Genomic DNA, 19,234 nt, shown 5'->3' on the forward strand with positions numbered 1-19,234 from the left:
TGGGCTTGTGCTATCTAATTATTTATCTTGAGAGTTAGAGTGAGAGAGAGCGAGCAGGGGGGGGGGGGGGGGGCAGAGGCAGAGGGAAAGGGAGAAGCAGACTCCCCACAGAGCAGGGAGCCGGATGCAGGACTTGATCCCAGGACCCGGAGATCACGAACTAAGCCGAAGGCAGATGCTTAACCGACTGAGCCACCCAGGCGCCCTGTGTGCTGGCTAATTCTAAGGAAGGAAGGGTTACAGATTTAGGGAAAACAATACAGCACACGCAGCTGAATTTGAATCTTAGATATAGCATGTATATAGACAATGCATTCTGTGCAATGTTGGGGACATACTTACACCAAAACAATTATTCATTGTTTCTCTAAAATTGAAATTTACCTGCACACTATTTTATCTGGCAACCCCGAAGGCGGATTTGAGTGTTCTCAGGAAGCTAGGACAATTTGGGTGATTGGGTAGCTTAATCATTTTTCTCTAGAAGGCGGGAAGGATAAAGGGAGCCCGAGGTAGCGGCGGTAAAGCAGCCAACACTCAGTGTCGGAAGAGGGGGCCGTTTAGTCATTTTTGTGGTTTGGGCATCTTGTGTTCTGTCTTGTTTCAGACCTGGTGGCTAGTGGCCTTGTTGAAGCCATGTGTTGACATTCTGTGTGCATTATTAATGTTCACTTGGGAACAAGCCAGAAACATTGCTTACTTTCGCATTTAACTTCCAGATTCTGGGCTTGTTTCAGAGTCTCCCCAGATGCTAATGTCTCAAAGATGCAGGTCACTTGAGGTTCTGGTCCGGGACAGCCAGTTCAGTCTAGGCCACTGGTTCTCCAGAGATAGTTTTTGTTGTTACACCATGGGTGGAGGTGTAACTGGCTGACTCCCTACAACACACAGGCTGCACCCCACAACAAAGAATTATCTGGCCCCAAGTTTCCATCTCATGCTGAGGCCGAGAAATCCTGGTTTGCAATGTAAATTAGGAAATGCCTCATTTCTGAGGTCTCTCTAGCTATCTCTGGGGCATGCCTTCCAGAGCTAAAGGAAATGAAAGCAAGAAAAGTGTGCACGTGTATTTAGGACCCACTGTCCTGAATTGGCATCATGTGGGACTAGCTCAGTGTCTGGCCTTTAATAGTAGGTGTTCAGTAAATATGCTGAATGCATGAAAAATGTGTAATGCATATATGTGTATGTTATATATGCATTGTTTATTTATTCAGCACCTACAGTGGCAGGGCTGGTTCTGGGTACCGAGTGTGCAGTGATGGGGGAAACAGATAACAGAGCAACCTGTAGGGATGATTGGGGAGGGCTGGCATGCTGGCTGGGTGAGGAGTTGGCAGTTAGCCCGCAGTTGGACGCCATGAAGGGTTTTGAGGAAGGGAGCACCATGATCCAATATACGTGCAACCCTCCGAAAGTTCACTTGGCGTTAGTGCCCTGTCTACATTCCATCAACCAAGAAAACAGAAGTGCAGCTCAGATCTTGCCTGGGGTCCTTCAAAGGACCCAGAGCCTTCTCTCACCCAACCCACTTGCAGCCGGCTCACTAGTCATTCCCTGCACCTTATCCATGTGCCCAGGAGCTCCCTCCCCTCTTCACTCTTTCAGAACTCCTCCCTGTGTCTCCTGGTCCCCTCCAGTTTCCTTTGCCTCACCCCCACCTTCTCATCTTTATCATACACAGCATCTTGGCCTGTCTGCAGTCCTGAGCTTGATGTTTTCCTTCTCTGTCCCTTACTTTGAAACCGCACAGCAAACATGGGGCCAGAGCTGACTCCCCACTTAGAAGGCGGAAGACGGAGGAAGATCACAAACTCTTATGTATCTGTTGTTAGGCCTGCCCATACTTTTGGAAATCACCCCTGTACCTGAAAGATGCAGTGAGGGCTGGAGAGGAGCAGCAGAGGGAAGGTGACAGATCAGGACAAAGTCAGCAAACTGTGACCCTGCAGACACCTGTTTTTGTAATTGCAACACAGGCACGCCCATCCCTCTGTCCACAACTGGGGAGCTGAATTGCTATAGAGACTACTGCCCGCAAATCCTAAAATATTTACTTTCTGGCTTTCTATAGAAAAAGTTTGCTGACCGCTGACTTGGGAGATAATTGCATATTTGTCACGGAATTCCCAAAGTCAGTCTTGCGGGTGGGTAGCCATGTCACCACTTTACAAATGAACAGATGCATGCCACTGCCAGCGAGAACTTGCTCTCTGAGGGCTGGGCCCCTTCTCTTTCCTGAATCACACTGCCTGCTTCATATGGGTCGTCAGAAATAGCTAGAATGAATACACCAGAGGTCTCAACCTCAAATGCCTACAGGGGCCAGGTGGATCATGTAAACCAGTAAAGCCAAACCAGGGGAAAGTTGATAAATGGCAACGATATTTGATCGCAGTACTGAGGACAATAGGGAATGGTGGGGACTGTAGCAAACTGAAGAGCAGATGTCCCATATCAAGAGGGCAACATCACCAGGATAGCACTATGTTTCTAATTTTCAAGAAGCTAAAAGCCTTTGAAATTTTAAACTTGGGCTTTTGTGTAAATCTCCTGAGTTTTGCATGAAATACATTTCGTGTTTCAATGTTGGAACTGTTTTAACCATAAAAGATAGGACAGGCCCATGTGAGGCAAGCTGGACAAAACATAGCTGAGTGTGTCCAGAGGTCACCAGGGACATTGGAATGACCATCAGAGATTCCTTGCTGCTCTAGGTAAGACAGCAGGGAGTTTTCCTGGGCCCTCGCCAGGAAAAGTTCCCTATCAGCCATTATCCCTGCATTCCGGTCAAGCCTTCAGCTGGATGCTAAGAACAGCCTCATACTCCACTTATCTGCAGAGGGAAGGAAGTGCCCAGGAGTCAAAGAGGATATGGAAATGCAGGAAGGCTGAGCGCCCGAAGGAGGAGGAAAGTGGGTTCCAGGAGAGCCCCAGGGCCTGAGAGGAAGCTGCTAAGTTCATCCTGGGCATGGCCAACAGGGGTGTCCAGGGGTGCACATGTCAACCTTTTCAAATGTTATAAAGCCCAATTTTACCTTTAGTGCATCAAAGATAGTCGCCCCCTGAATGCAAGTCAAAATTGCAATGAGATATCACCTCACACCTGTCAGAATGGCTAAAATCAAAAACACAGGAAACAACAGGTGTTGGCAAGGATGCAGAGAAAAAGGAGCCCTCGTGCACTGTTGGTGAGAATGCAAACTGGTGCAGCCACTGTGGAAAACAGTATGGAGGCTCCTTAAAAAGTTAAAAATAGAACTACCTTATGATCCAGCAATCATGCTACTGAGTATTTACCCAAGGAATACAAGAACACTAATTCAAAGGGATACATGCACCCTGATATTTATAGCAGCATTATTTACAATACTCAAGATATGGGAGCAGCCCAAGTGTCCATCGATTGCTGAATGGATAAAGAAGAATGTGGTACATATATACAATGGAATATTACTCAGCTGCAAAAAAGAATAAGATAAATACTATATGATTTCACTTATATGTGGAATTTAAGAAACAAAACAAATGAACAAGTTGGGGGAAAAAAGAAAGAGAGAGATAAACCAAGAAACAGACTCTTGGGGCACCTGGCTGGCTCAGTCAGTAGAGAATGCCCCTCTTGATCTTGGAGTCATCAGTTTGAGTCCCTCATTGAGTGTACAGCTTACACTTTAAAAAAAGAAAGAAAGAAAGAAACAGACTCTTAACTATAGAGAACAAACTGATGGTTACCAGAGGGGAGGCGGGTAGGGGGATGAGTTAATAGGTGATGGGAATTAAGAAATGCACTCGTCGTGATGAGCACCGAGTGATTAAAATAAGAACTTAAAAAAAAAAAAAAGTGGGGGAAATTCTGTGAAAAGGTCGTGGGTTTGCAAGTCTGAGAATCCTGGCTACTAATCCCTCTTACAACCACCACCAGCTGCTTGCCATGCGAAAAACTCTGAGCCTCAGTTTTCTCATCTGTAAAATGGGACCAAAAGTCCCTGCCTGTCACACCAGGACGATGTGAGGATTAAAGGATACGATGTGTAGTATAGTACCTGATGCAGAGAAGGCCCCTTGTTAAGTGGTAGATATCACTGGCTAAAGCTAACAAAGTGTATTTCTTTACCTTTCCTGTGACATGTGACACGGACTTCCTGGGACTTCCCCAAAGTTAGGACAGCTTCAGCTTCTCCACCATCACATCCATTGTACGATCTTTTCAAGACCTGACAAGGATCCTCCAAGAAGCGTTATGTTAGGTTCTGTAAGTAGGAACTTCAGAAAGATTTTGGACATCAAAGGGAGGGCGGAAAACATAACCTACCGGAAACTAGAATAACGCTGTGGAATGAATCTCTCGTTCCCAGCATGCAAGGGAATGAGGGCTGGGAACAACTGGAGTAACCCAAAGACATCATTTATGACTAAGTACAAAGTTTTCCAGAATCAGACTGAAGAGGCAGAAATTACTCCCAGGTGAAAGAGGTGCATGCTCTGCCTCTGAAACTAACAATACTTTATATGTTAATTAATTGAATTTAAATAAACATTTTTCTTTTTTAAGAGGTGAATGCTCCACATTCCCTTCCATTTGGAGAGATTGTAGTCATTTGTCGAGTACCTAGTACAGTTGATGCCCGAACAACCTGGGTTTGAACTGTGTGGGTCCACTTACATGTGGATATTTTTCGATAAATGTCATACAGGGCTGTAAATGTATTTGCTCTTTCTTATGATTTTCTTAATAACATTTTCTTTTCTCTAGCTTGCTGTATTGTAAGGATACAGTCTGTAATACAAAATGTGTTAATTGACTGATTATGTTAAGGCTTCCGGTCAACAGCAGGCTCTTAATCAAGTTTTGGGGGAGTCCAAAGTTATACTTGGATTTTCAACCGTGTGAGAGGGTCAGTGCGCCAACCCGTGTGCTCAAGGCTCAGCTGTATTTGAAGGAGCAGGACTTAGGGTGTGGGTGACAGAAAAAAATACAGGGAACACCATGCTTACTGTCATGTTTTTGCTGTGAATCTACCAAGGGACATAAAACAAAATACACCTGTTACCAGAGCAGTCCGTTCTATAATCTCCTCTGGGCTCCCTTCATTGTCTCCTCCACCCCAGCCACTCACCTATAGTCCTTTCCTGCTCTACCCCCAAGACCATATTAAATGCATCTAGAATTTCCCAGATACTGAAAAAATTTTGATCCACCACCCTTTATATATAATTAAAAATAAATTTTTATTTTTCCCAAGTGAGCCAAAAGTTAACTCTGATGAAATTTAAATTGTTTCTTTTCTGGAAATATGACAGCCAAGTGCTGGGTGAGTCCATCAAACATGAGCATTTTTTGAAGTTTATTTATTTATCATCCCTACACCAGCATGGGGCTCAAATCCATGACCTCGAGATCAAGAGTCGCACGCTTGACTGATTGAGCCCACCAGGGCCACAAAGATGACATTTTTGTGTATATGTGTGCTGCCAGGTGTCCCACGCTGCTGGCGTGGGCTGATTGGGGTTGGGGCTCTTACGCCGACGGATGTGCTGGGCACCTTCCTTATGCTGTTTCCCTGCTGTCCTCCCACCAAGTTACCCCTGCCCCTTTTCCAGATGGCCCCGTAGGTCCTACAGGTGGGAGGATCCCCAGCTGGCCTTGCCACCAGGCATGTGTGGTTCGAGGGCTCATCAGTAAGCTCAGCAGGCCTGCCTGGTGGCCACTGAGCGCTGACTGTACTGGGGGCTCCGCTGGGTATGTCTGGCATGCTCAGGGGCCACGGCTCAGCCAGGTGCCGGGGCTCAACAGCCTTGGGCAGGAAGAGGTGCAGTCTGCCCCAGCTAACGCTTCCTCTGGCTTGTGTTCCGAGGGCACATTGACGCAGATTTTGAGGATAAGGAACATAGCTTACTGAGCTTTCCAAAGGACAGATTTCCCAACAATGAGAATGTGATAGTGAGCTTTGGAGCTGTGCTAGCAGAAATTAGGGAAGTGGTTTCTGGCAGCTGGGTTTTCATTCTTATGTGCATCGTTTTAATTTTTTCCCCCCTTGGGGTTGGGGGTAGAGAAGGGAGGTTATTGGTATATTTTACGGAAGAGTTGCAAGAATAGCACAAGGGATTCCTTGTATTACATACTTTCATATATAATTTCATGTACATATGTACTATGTAATTCAGATTTCCATAGAAGTTGCAAGAATAATACCAGGGACTCCTCTATACCCATTACCCCAGTTCCAGATTCCCTAGTTTTTTTTTTTATTTTTTTATTGTTATGTTAATCACCATATATTACATCATTAGTTTTTGGTGCAGTGTTCCATGATTCATTGTTTGTTCATAACACCCAGTGCTCCATGCAGAACGTGCCCTCCTCAATACCCATCACCAGGATAACCCATCCCCCTCCCCCCCTCCCCTCTAGAACCCTCAGTTTGTTTTTCAGAGTCCATCATCTCTCATGGTTCGTCTCCCCCTCTGACATACTCCCCTTTTCTTCCTCTCCTGTTATCTTCTTCTTTTTCTTTTTTCTTAAAATATGTTGCGTTATTTGTTTCAGAAGTACAGATCTGTGATTCAACAGTCTTGCACAATTCACAGCGCTCACCGTAGCACATACCCTCCCCAATGTCTATCACCCAGCCATCCCATCCCTCCCACCCCCAACCACTCCAGTAACACTCAGTTTGTTTCCTGAGATTAAGAATTCCTCATATCAGTGAGGTCATGTGATACATGTCTTTCTCTGATTGACTTATTTCACTCAGCATAACACCCTCCAGTTCCATCCACGTCGTTGCAAATGGCAAGATCTCATTCCTTTTGATGGCTGCATACTATTCCATTGTGTATATATACCACATCTTCTTTATCCATTCATCTGTCGATGGGCATCTTGGCTCTTTCCACAGTTTGGCTATTGTGGACATTGCTGCTATAAACATTGGGGTGCACGTATCCCTTCGGGTCCCTACATTTGTATCTTTGGGGTAAATACCCAGTAGTGCAATTGCTGGATCGAACGGTAGCTCTAATTTCAACTGTTTGAGGAACCTCCATACTGTTTTCCAGAGGGGTTGCACCAGCTTGCATTCCCACCAACAGTGTAGAAGGGTTCCCCTTTCTCCACATCCCCGCCAACATCTGTTGTTCCCTGACTTGTTAATTTTAGCCATTCTGACGGGTGTGAGGTCAGATTCCCTAGTTTTTTACATTTTACTCCATTTGCCAGATCACTCTCTTTCTCTCTGTCTCTCTTTTTTTTTAAAGTAGGCTCCTCACCCAACGTGGGGCTTGAACTCACAAACCTGAGATCAGTAGTCACATGCTTTACCAACTCAGCCAGCCAGGCACCCTCTCTTTCTCTCTTTCTACATATACACATGCACAAGCAATTGTATAACTACGTAACTATTCCATAAATGTAAATTTTGCCTCTGTAGGTAGTCATATATGTGATATAGTTTCTGAACCATTTGCGAATACGGTGGAGACATCACACCCATTTAAAACCTTCCATGTGTGTTTCCTAGGAGTGAGGACATTGTCTTACATATGCACAGTAAATGATCAAACCCAAGAAATTAAACGTGGCTACAACACTACTTTAGCCCACAGTCCATCTTCAATGTTTGGTGATTGCCCCAGTTATGCCCTTATGGAATTTCTTCTCCCCTCATTCTGGATCCAACCCAGGCTTCTTTGTGAATTTAGGGGTCATGATTCTTGAATCTTCAAATGACACCGTTTATTCATTTTCTTATTATACGTTGAACTTGTTAAAGTGTAACATACATACAGAAAGTTTTCACATCAGTATCCACCTTGATGAATTCTCACAAAGTCAATCTACCTGGTAATGGTGCTTTATATATGATGTCAAAAACATCAGTCCCGGGGCGCCTGGGTGGCTCAGCTGGTAAAGTATCTGCCTTCCACTCAGGTCATGATCCCAGGGTCCTGGGATAGAGCCCTGCGTCCAGTTCCCTGCTCATCAGGGAACCTGCTTCTCCCTTTCCCTCTGCCCCTGCCAGTACCCTCTCCCTCCTCCTGGCTTGTGCTCTCTCTCACACGTGCTCTCTGTCTCAAATAAATAAAAAAATCTTTAAAAACAAACAAACAAAAAAACACATTAGTCCCTTGGTTATCAGAATAGACAATTCTCAGGACATCAGCCCAGTGCATGGATGTGCCGCCATTGCTCATAGACACAAAAGAGAGACACATGCGGTTCCACCTGGCTCCCCAGCTCTGGGACCAGCGTCAGGTCTCCTGCTCTAGGCCGATGCTTCTACTGGTGGCCAGGTCTAAACCCTTGGGGCATCTCAGCCCAGCTGCCTGATTCCAGGGGCCTGTCCAACATTAGAAAGATTGCCAGCATCCTTTGCTGGGATGGTAATTCCTAATCTTTGTGTGTGAACAGCAGGCCTTTCTTCTCCATCCTGAGTGTCTGATGTCATCAGGAAACAGGAGACCCCAAGATGTGGAAGAGGCACAGCAGAGGGGGCTGCATTTTGTCCCCCCCCCCCATTGAGGCACCATCTGAGTATGCCTGCCCAGGGTTGGCCCTCAGTCCATAGCTACATGGACTCGGTGAAAGTGCTGTCAAGAGGGTTACTCTTCTTTACATTTCACTCCTCTCTTGGGCATTGCTTTAGGTGATTGTTACCTTCTTAGGGGAACCCAGAGTTTGAAGGGTGCTGCTGGGTTATTAGAGATCAGTTCCTCCGAAGATGGTCTCTACAGCATACATTTGTAAAAATACAAAACAAAAACTCTGATACCCTGTTTTCTGACTTTTATGGATTCTGAGTTTTTAAAATATGGTAAAACATATACAATGTAAAATGTACAACTTTAACTATTTTTTTTAAAGATTTTATTTATTTGTCAGGGGCAGGGGGAGAGAGCACAAACAGGGGGAGTGGCAGCCAGAGAGAGAGGGAGAAGCAGGCTCCCCACTGAGCAGAGAGCCGGAGGCGGGGCTCGATCCCAGGACCCCGGGAACATGACCTGAGCCAAAGGCAGATGCTTAACCAACTGAACCACCCAGGGACCCCAATTTTAGCTGTTTTTAAGTGAACAGTTTGTGACATGGAACGACTCACAATGTTGCATTCACAACGTTGTGCAAACATGACCACCATCCAGATCCAGAACTTTTTCATCTTCCTGAACTGAAACTCTGACCCCATTAAACACGAATTCCACATTCCCCTCCTCCCAGTGCCTGGTAACCACATTCTGCTTTCTGTCTCTGTGCATTTGACTGTCCCATATAAGTGGAATCATACACTATTTGTCTTTTTGTGACTGGCTCATTTCATTTACTGCAGTTTTCATCCAGTTGTAGCAAGTGTCAGGATTTCTTTCCTTTTTGAGGCACAGACATATTCCACTGTCTGTATATATACCACATTTTGTTTATCCATTCATCCACTGATGAACGTTCGGGTTTCTTCCCCCTTTTTAGCTCTTGTGAGTAATGCAGCTACGAACATGGGTCAGATTCTGTTTTTAAAGAACATGTTCTTAGTTCCCTTGCCCTGAATCAGAATATTAAGACTTCTCTGATTAGGGGTGCACCACCCACAAGGTGCATGTGCATGTGCGTGCGCACGCGTGTGTTGTGATGGGTACAGGCTAGGGCTGAAGTGAAATCCAAGTCTGTCTTGCAAAATGCAGCTCCCTGTGTTTACTGGCTGGAAGGGGCCAAGGGCTTTAGTAACAGTCTAACCTATTTAGTATAGGTTGGTTATAACCCCGAAGGGCTATACTGAGAGTCAGGTGAGTTATGTTGAGTAAATGCAAGTTGTCGGTATTACTAGCGTCTATGAGCACGCACCAGACACGTGTTCCCGTTCCTTATTTCTGTCTTACCTTCCCATTCACATTGTAAGCCTTTTCCAAAACAGGAAAATGTCTTACACCTCTTTTGGTGTCCATTTAGCCTATTACCCTAAAGGGAGCAGGTCTTCAGTAAATGAGTTGACAGTGACTCACATTTTTTATTTATTTAAATCCAAGTTAGTTAACATATAGTATATTAGTTTCATTGATAGAATTTAGTGATTCATGAGTTGTTTATAATACCCAGTGCTCATTACATAATGTGCCCTCCTTAATGCCCATCATCCAGTTACCCCATCCCGCCACCTCCCCTCCAGCATCCCTCGGTTTGTTTCCTAGGGTTAACAGTCTCTTACGATTTGCCTCCCTCTCTGCTTTTGTCTTATTTTATTTTTCCTTCCCTTCCCCTATGTTCATCTGTTTTGTTTCTTTTATTCCATGTATGAGTTAGATCATAAGGTATTTGTCTTTCTAAGACTTACTTTGCTTAGCATAAAACTCTCTAGTTCCATCCACATCATTGCAAATGGTAAGATTTCTTCTTTTGATGGCTGAGTATATATATAAGGGAACACACACACACACACACACACACACACACACACACACACACACCCATATCTTCTTTATCCATTCATCCATCGATGGTCATCTGGGCTCTTTCCATATTTTGGCTATTGTGGACATTGCTGCTATAAACATTGGGGTGCATGTGCCCCTTCGAATCACTATGTTTGTATCTTTTGGATAAATACCTAGTGGTGCAATTGCTGGGTCGTAGGGTAGTTCTATTTTTAACCTTTTGAGGAAGCTCCATACTGTTTTCCAGAGTGGCTACACCAGTTTGCACTTCCACCAGCAGTGTAAGAGGGTTCCCCTTTCTCCACATTCTCGCCAACATCTTTCGTTTCCTGAGTTGTTAATTGTAGCCATTCTGACCGGTGTGAGGTGATACGTCATTGTGGTTTTGGTTTGTATTTCCCTGATGCCGAGTGATATTGAACATTTTTTCATGTGTCTGTTAGCCATCTGTATGTCTTCTTTGGAGAAATGTCTGTTCATGGACAGTGACTCACGTTTCAGATTTACCTGTCTACCCATGCTGTGCATTGACATCACCAGTGTCCCAATATGTACTTTCCCATCATCAGAAAAATTTTTCTTTGTGAATTTGGACTAAATAGTTGCTGTTGTCTCGTCTGCAGCTGGACAGCTGAATTAAATTAGTGGATTGAATTCTTAATAAAACAATTGCAAGAATTGATTTTACCAATATATATTAGGCATGCAATATGTGGCCAGTTGGACAAGATGCTGAATATACTGACATCAAAAGCACTGGTCTTGTCCTCATTAGAACTTTGTTCCACTTGTGGGCTGTCAATCAGCAAAGGATTTTGTTAGAAGTGTAGAATCTAAGGCCCTACCCCAGACCCAGGAGTCAAAACCTGCATTTTAACGAACCCCCCCAGGTGATGCATGTGCACATTCCAGTTTGAGAAACACTAGTCTGGTGGATATTATTCTGTTAGTTTTATTCATAGTGATAATAAGAGAGATACCAACCTCTTTATCATAGTGTGTGTGTGTGTGTGTGTGTGTGTGTGTGTGTGTGTACACGTATAGAAAAGATGAGACTAGGTTAGCACTGAAACACTGTGCCCAATTCTGGTCACATAACCTAAATCAAAGCAGGATTGTAAGAATACTCCAAGGCACCCCCCATATACTCATTACCTGGGAACACTAGGGAGGAGTAAAGGCCCCAGAGGCTGGTGAAGGCACCTGCGTGCCCAAGATAGAGGAAATAGCCTAAGATGTCTTGCTCTGAGTTTATAGCAAAAAGAAAAATTGGTTGGGTTTTCCAGTAGCAGATTCAGAGACAAGATATGAATGCCAATAGTCTATTTGGGAGGAGATCACAGGGGGCTCAGGCAGGAGAGTAGGGGAGTGGGACAGAGAAGGGAAGGGAGCCTCTGGGTCTTGGTCTTGGGAAACTGTGTAGTGAGTATCAATGTTGTCCCTCCAAGGGGGAGGAAGCTGCGGTATTTACACACTAGGTGTCAGTCACCCTGCTCTGAGCTCTTCTGGCCAGAGCATCTGTAAGCCATGGGGAGAGACTTCTAGGTGTTTTCAGTAGAAAGTCATCAGAGCCTACAAGAGCGGTGGCCTCCGAGGGTTATGGGCAAGGCACTAACCAACGCCTGCTGGTATATCCAATCTGAAATCATGAGGCCAGGGTGCCTCTGCAGACCTGTGCATCAAAGCTCCAGTTCCTGATGAGGAACAAACCAACCTTTTGCATTTTAAACAAGTTTCAAAGCCTCAGTGATTCATCATCTCAGAGTTACTAATCATCTTCACAAGACCAAAATGACTGAACCTTCACATTTTCTTAAAAAGTCCAAATTCCCTTCTCATAATCCCTCGCTGTCTTCCTTCCCTAAACTAAATATATGCGCTCAGAGGGCCTTATCATACTCAACTTACAGAAAATAAGTTGTTAATGGTCTATTTCAAAATTTTCACTTTAATGTTGCAAGTCGTAGATTCATGCTTCCTCTTTAGTTCCTTTGCCTTTGGATCTTTACTCCATGCATTCTAGTGGGTTTTCCGTGGTTTTGCTTTTGTTTCAATTAAAACTAAAATTCTGCATACAGCAGTTAGTGCTCCCAGAGGCCATGTAAGCGTCCCCATAAGTCAGCACTTCTTTAAGAGTTTCTGCAGAACACTGCTTTGCTGAAATAGTCATCGGTGAAGAGTCCTAGGGCAGCAGGTCTGTGGAATTCTGCACTCCCTGTTGCCTTCCTGGTGACCCACGCTGCACACCAGCATCTTCAAGCTCCTGAGGAGCCCACTGTGACCTTGTTTGAGTGAATGCTTGGCCTGGTTTCATTGGATGCTGCCAGTGTTATCTGGGCAGTCACCCTGTTTGGAAATCCCTCCTGCTCACATCTTACACTGCTGGTGCTGAGCAAAAAACATCTGGGGAAATGCTAATTGGAACACATCCCTGGACTCTCTTGTGCATTTGAACTTGATAGGCGCTTGGAATGGGTTGAGTCAGAAGCAGCGGCACACGGGAAAATTACAGCTCAGAGCTTACTTCCTTTTTTGTAATAGGGGAAAAAAAAAAGAGAACACTTCCTTAAATATAAACTGATGTTTTGGAATGAGGAGGGCCTTCTATTCCCTGGCAGGCAGCTGAGTAGATTCGTCAAAAAAGGTGCACTGCCTGGGGGAGGCGCCACTCTGCTTGGCAAGGCCCTGGCCTCAGGGAGTGAGGAACATCATTCCATCCTTCAGCCATGGCAGGATGTCTTATTTGCTTTGTTTTATCAAGGCCTGCACCAACCAGCTGATGTATCGCTGGTACTAGGTTCAACAAATATAAGTCCCTATCGGCAGAGTAGTAGATTGGAGGGTCTCCGTGCCCTCAAGAAAACTTGTCTAATTGCTGTGCTGTTAACTCCAGGCTCAATATATGAATAGCACCCATCAAACTGCTCTTTTACTTCTGTTTTTCCCAAAATGAAGATAGCTGTTTTGACTATGGGGGAAAAGTATGCTTATTGCTGAAAAATTGAAAAATATAAAGAAGGAAGAGAAGATTACCTGTATTTTACCACCACTAATTGCTCCATCTGGAAATGAGCCCTATATCTATGTGCTAAGGCATCCAGAATCTGGCTCTGTCTGCTGTATTACATAAATCCATAGATAAAGATATTATAAAAATGGGCTCAGGGAATACATGCTGTTTTGCATCTTTTCTTCCACTTAATAATTTATCACTATATTGATATATTGACATATATATAAACATATAACAGAATCACCATTTTAAAATTTATTTTTGAGATGGAGTTGGCATATAATGTTATGTTAGTTTCAGGTGTACAATATAGTGATTTGACAATTCTATACAATACTCAGTGCTCACCACAATAAGGGTAGCTATTATCTGTCCTTATACCACATTATTATAATATTATAGACTCTATTTCTTATGCAGTGCTTTTATTTTCAGGACCTTTTTATTTTACAACTGGAAGTTTGTACCTCTTAACCCTCTTCACCTGTTCCACCCATCTGCCCACCCACCTCCCCGCTGACCACCATCAGTTTGTTTTCTGAATTTAAGAGCCGCAGAATCACTATTTCAATGACTGTGTAATATTCTAGTATATTGTTGTACCATACTTTAACCAGTGCCCTGCAGTTAGCCATTTAGTCCTGGTTCACTATTATGAATGATGCTGCCAAGAGCATCCTTTGCTATATATCTGATTTTTTCTTTGGGTCAATTCCTAGAATTAGAACCGTTGACTTCAACAGTTTTTGTACATAAATTGATGTTGTATACATTCAGATTGGCTTCCAGAAAGGGTGAGTCATTATTCTCCTCCAGGGCTTGTAGAAAGCCCAGTGAAGCTCAGTAGGAAGCAGGGGTGGCAAAAGAGAAGTGAATGTGACAATATTCATGCCACTGCACTCTTGAGAGGCACAGGAGGCCAGCTTGCCATCAATAAGAGAGCGAGCCAGAAGAGGCGTTAGAAATTCATCGATTCCTTCATTTTTTTAAAGCTTTTTATTTAAATCCCAGTTAGTTAACGTACAGTGTAATATTAGTTTCAGGTGTACAATTTAGCGATTCAACACTTCCATACAACACACTGTGTTCATCACAACAAATGCGTTCCTTAATCCCCATCACCCATCTAGCCCATCCCCCTGCCCACCTCCCCTCTAGTAACCATCCGTTTGTTCTCTATATATAGTTAGGAGTCTGTTTCTTGGTTTGCCTCTCCTTCTCTCTTTTTTTCCCCATGCTCATCTGTTTTGTTTCTTAAATTCCACATATGAGTGAAATCATACGGTATTTGTCTTTCTCTGACTGACTTATTTCGCCTAACATTATACTCACTAGCTCCATCCATGTTGTTGCAAATGGCAAGATAGCATTCTTTTTGATGGTTGGGTAATATTCCATTGTATATATATATATCTACATCTATTTAATGCTTGAGGAAACTGAAGTCCGGAGAGGCTAAGGAACACCCGTCCCACCATGCACACACAAGGCCTGGGACCCACAGTTGGCAAGTGTCTTAGAATGGATGGCCCTCAAAGACAGAGATAATAAAAACTTGAGAGATAATTTTCAGAAGTGAAAACTATAATTCTCATACAAATACTTAAGGACCGTGTGTCAAAGATCAATTTAACTCATTAAAGAAATAATCAACAGGATGTTAATGCCAATTCCAGATGGCAGAGACTGGTCAGTAGTCATGGGACAAAAGAATCCCATGTTGAACCAGCTCTACTATCTGCCATTAGCCAGCTCTGTGTGTCTAACTTTGTAAGGTTAGATGTAAGCTTGAGACCGTTAATATTCAACAATCTTGTCACCTTGAAACAATTGTAATTTCATATGGCTCAACCTAATACAAAAGTGGCTAAAGATGTCCAGGGCAATAAAGTTAAAATCTTTTTTATCTTTTCTGCCAAACAAATACCATTTGCAACTTACCAATCTTCCACGTGTTCTGCATCTGACTATATGGAGTCTGGGCTTTCATCAAAAGAAAAGAATCAAACAAAATGACATTCCAGGTGACCCTTAGGTAAGTTTATTATCCAGTGTCCAACTATGACTTTGAAAGGGAACTTTTTTGGCATCAAGTTTTGCACAGTTTTGTTAACTGTAGGAACAAACCCTTTGTGGCTGAACTGATTTATGGATGAGATTGATCGCAGTGGTAAATCCACCCAAAGCTCCATTGGCTTTCAGAGTTCCTCTGAATGCTTGAAGGCCAAAGGGGCACCACACTCAGGTTTTAGTGCGTATTTCCCATGGCAATGAGCTTCAAGCTTCATGTTTCCCAGGGACCTGGGGGAGAAGTACCTGCTCAGGATGCAGGAGTCTGCTCTTGCCAGGGTTCCAGCCATGGTCAAGGTAGAATGCCTTCCATGAGAGCCCTGTCACACCTGGAGAGAATGCTAGGTGGAACCCAGGAGGCCTGAATGCCTGCTGGTCATCTCGCCAGCCCCCATTTTGTAAACTCCAAGATGCTAGTCCCCACACAGCAGGTTTGTCACTGACAAGACAGCAAAACAAGCCAACTTACAACCTCAGGCTTCTCCAACTTGAGCTCCAGAAGACACGGATCAGCACATTTCAGTTTCAAGATTTACTGATTTCCAGAATGTGTCCTCTCTGAAATCATTTGCATGCTACAGTCAGTAGTGTGTCATAGTTATAATTGGCAGCTTTTTTTTTTTCTTGATGGCATATAAAATAAGAGTGTGCCTTATAATTAGTAGTAACATTAATTTGATGGAGCACACTGTATTTTTGTTTTTCTTCCCTATTGCAGACCCAGAGCCTGATGCTTAAACATTTCGTAAAAACATAAAGAAAAAAATGCAAAATCAGATTTAAAACACAAATGCTGAAACTAACCAGGGCTGCAGAAGACTCTTAGAAAGAACCCTGTGCTTTGTGGCCCTTCTACCATTGAGCTTGTTATTTAACCTTAAAACTCAAAGCCACGAGCAGTAATATGGTGATAATCTGTGACTTCTGAGTCATTGAGAAATCTAACACAATACTGACCTCAGACAACTGACCAAGTAAATTAGGACCTCATCAGAATGACTGCTCAAGATGCAGCCATACACGTTGCTTCCATATTTCATATATTGAACTACAGACACTGTGTGATTCTTTAAAAACTTCCCCCACTGCAGGATACACTAAATTTAAAGTTATATCAGTGTTTGCAGAATCATTTCAAATATGGTGAAAAACAAAACTCAAAAAACTCTGGGCTCAGCCTCTAGAAGTTGAATAGAATGAGCAGCATCTATGCCAGTGTGGTCCTCCCAGACCCTCACGGCCTGTGTGTACTTGGTGTTGATTGTCTGGTGAGGCAGAGCCAATTTGGGCTTCTCTTACGGGTCAGTAGAAACAGTTTACAAATTCGTCATTAGAGGGACCATGTTTTAAAGCCAATGGCTTCTGCTCTGTGAGAGCTTAACGGTGGATCAGAATACAGTGTATTCCAATGTGCAGCTACATAGATGGTTGTTGGTGGTAAATAATTGAAAAATCTTGAGCAGTGCCCTTTAGTGCCTACCACCATGTCAGTGACTTCCCCACCATGTCCAGCTGAGCTTCTCATGGACTGGCTGGAGCGCCACCCACTCCATGTCCTGATTTAGCCCTGGTCTAGGAGGAAAATGAACAGGGAAGTTACCAAGAGGAAGGCAGAGGAGGAAGAGCACTCATTCATTCAACAACTCATGTGTGCCAGGGACTGGCCTGAGCTCCAAAGATATAGCAGGGAGCAAAAAGACATGGTTCCTACTCTGGGATTTACATCCAGGTGGGGGCGTTTGAGAGAGCCTCTGGCTCCAGGAATAACCCACAGGCAGGACCATCCACCTCAAATGGTGAAAGAGGAGAGCCAAGAGTGAAGGCTGGGGGCTATCTTAAGTCAGGTTCCCCAGAAATAGGTGCAGAGCTAAAGATTTTCATGAAGGTGGCTTATCAAGAAGTGCTCCCAAGAGAAACCCATAGTGGAGTGGGGCAGGGAAGGAGGTCAGACAAGAGTCCAATTTCAAGCAAAGTCCCCTTGAAGATAACTTTGGCTCCATCTTAAAGGGAGCTTGGGGACAGTATAGGTCTTCTCAGCTGTCTCCACCAGAGGAGAGGGAGCTGGGGCATTTATACCTCACCACCCACCTGTCATTGGTCAAGGACTGACTCTGAGGGTCCTTCTTGGTCCCTGTGCACCAGACAAAGCAGGTTCTGGCTACCTGAGCCATGCTTTGACAAGGGCCTTGGGGCTGGCTGTGTAGGGCCAGGTTCCCTTCTCCTGACCACTCTTGGGAAGCATTAGGGGCCCCCTCTGGTGGAAACACTGGTCTTGGGAGAGGCCACTGTGCTGCCTGATGTTTACAGGGGTTTTCAGATCTGAGGAAGCTCCAAGAGGCTAAAGGCTATGAAAACCTTGTCCATCAACATCTTGAGGTGTACCCAGAAGGTACCGATGCACACAAAGCACACCAGGTCCTGAATTTTCTGGAAATCTCCTAATTTCAAATGTTTCTATCGATTTTATGAATACTCGTGCTTGTTGGGCCCCAAGAAGCCCCATCCAATTGATGTGCCTCTAGGGACATAGCATGTGGAGGTCTTTCTCATGGACATTGTACAAAGACCTGTGTCCCCCAACACATACAATCAGCCAACACATCCTGCTACCTTAATCCCACTCTGTACTTCTAGTACCCTCTGAACCAGGCCTCTGACTTTTTTGTTATGGGTGGGCAATGTAATTGGTAAGCCCTCTCCCCACCAGCAAATACTAAAAATGCACATCTGCTATGGACTTTGTCTGCATCACCTCAGTGCACTCTTAAACAGGCCCAAGAAGCAGCCCTCAGCATGTTCTCAGCTCACAGATGAGGAAATTTAAAGAGTCAAATGATTTATTCAAGGACGCAGTGCTTGAAGCTGCAGAGCCAAAGGAATTCCAAGCCAGTCATTTAGCCAAATTCTGCTTTTAGATATTAGATTTGTTCACTTGTGTTTGTTTCCTCTAAATACTGATGTTTAGGAAACACAATTCAACTGAGTAAACTTGAAGGTCTAATTGGCCCACAATTTCTGAATGGGGCAGCACCTTGTCCAGCAAAAAGAAAGGAGCAGTATAAAATGGGAGACATGCATAGGAAAAGGGAGTAGGGACAAGGAAGTCATCAACAAAAGAAAGGTTTGTTTCAGGCTGGTCACCTTCCTCTGGGGGAAGGGCAGGGATCTGTCCTTTAGTTTACTTGTGTTGATTAGGAAATTGCAGACTGGTTTAAAATACCATTCCTGGGAGAGTCTACAACTGGAGTTAGGTTAGGCATGAAGTCCTGGTTTGCGACATGGGGCTTTGCACAAGGGACTCCATTTGGGGCCTAGTATTTCTATTTTTAACACTACTCTTTTCTGCTTTGAGCTAAAAACAGAAAGTTATTCACATCAAACCATTCGTTTCACTTTACTCAGAGGAGGGTACAGGGGTGGGTTGCATATTACCTTTTTCTCTGTGTATGTGGAGGTATTTTTTCTCTCTTAACTCCAAAGTAGAAAATGGAATTAAAAGAGAATGAATATTGTTTTTAGTAAATAGGAAGTTTCTGGCTGTGATTAGGGGATGTTTTGAATCATCAGGGCTAAGATGGACTTTTGCAAAAATGCTATTGAGTTCATCTGCTCTCCATTTGGAATAAAAAAAATCGAGGGCAGAGTTCTATCCCCTGCCTCACAGTTCATCCCCAGCCTCTGGGCATGTTTGAAAGTGGCAACCCTCTGGCGCATTCCTTGGCCTGGAGA

At 44.0% G+C, this 19,234-nt stretch overlaps 1 protein-coding gene and 1 non-coding gene across 13 annotated transcripts in view; one reads left to right on the top strand and one right to left on the bottom strand.

Moving 5' to 3' along the window:
• RIN2 (Ras and Rab interactor 2) overlaps nucleotides 1-19,234 on the top strand; it is a 241,267-nt gene that overhangs the window by 144,152 nt on the left and 77,881 nt on the right. The gene's annotated exons all lie outside the window — the stretch shown is intronic.
• TRNAS-ACU (transfer RNA serine (anticodon ACU)) lies at nucleotides 7,270-7,342 on the bottom strand. Its single transcript has one exon. It is a non-coding gene; the product is annotated as a tRNA-Ser (tRNA).

Source organism: Callorhinus ursinus, unplaced genomic scaffold, assembly GCF_003265705.2.
Source record: "Callorhinus ursinus isolate GAN/ISIS: 27379988/994484 unplaced genomic scaffold, GSC_fseal_2.0 scaffold29, whole genome shotgun sequence".
Taxonomy (NCBI): Eukaryota; Metazoa; Chordata; class Mammalia; order Carnivora; family Otariidae; genus Callorhinus; species Callorhinus ursinus.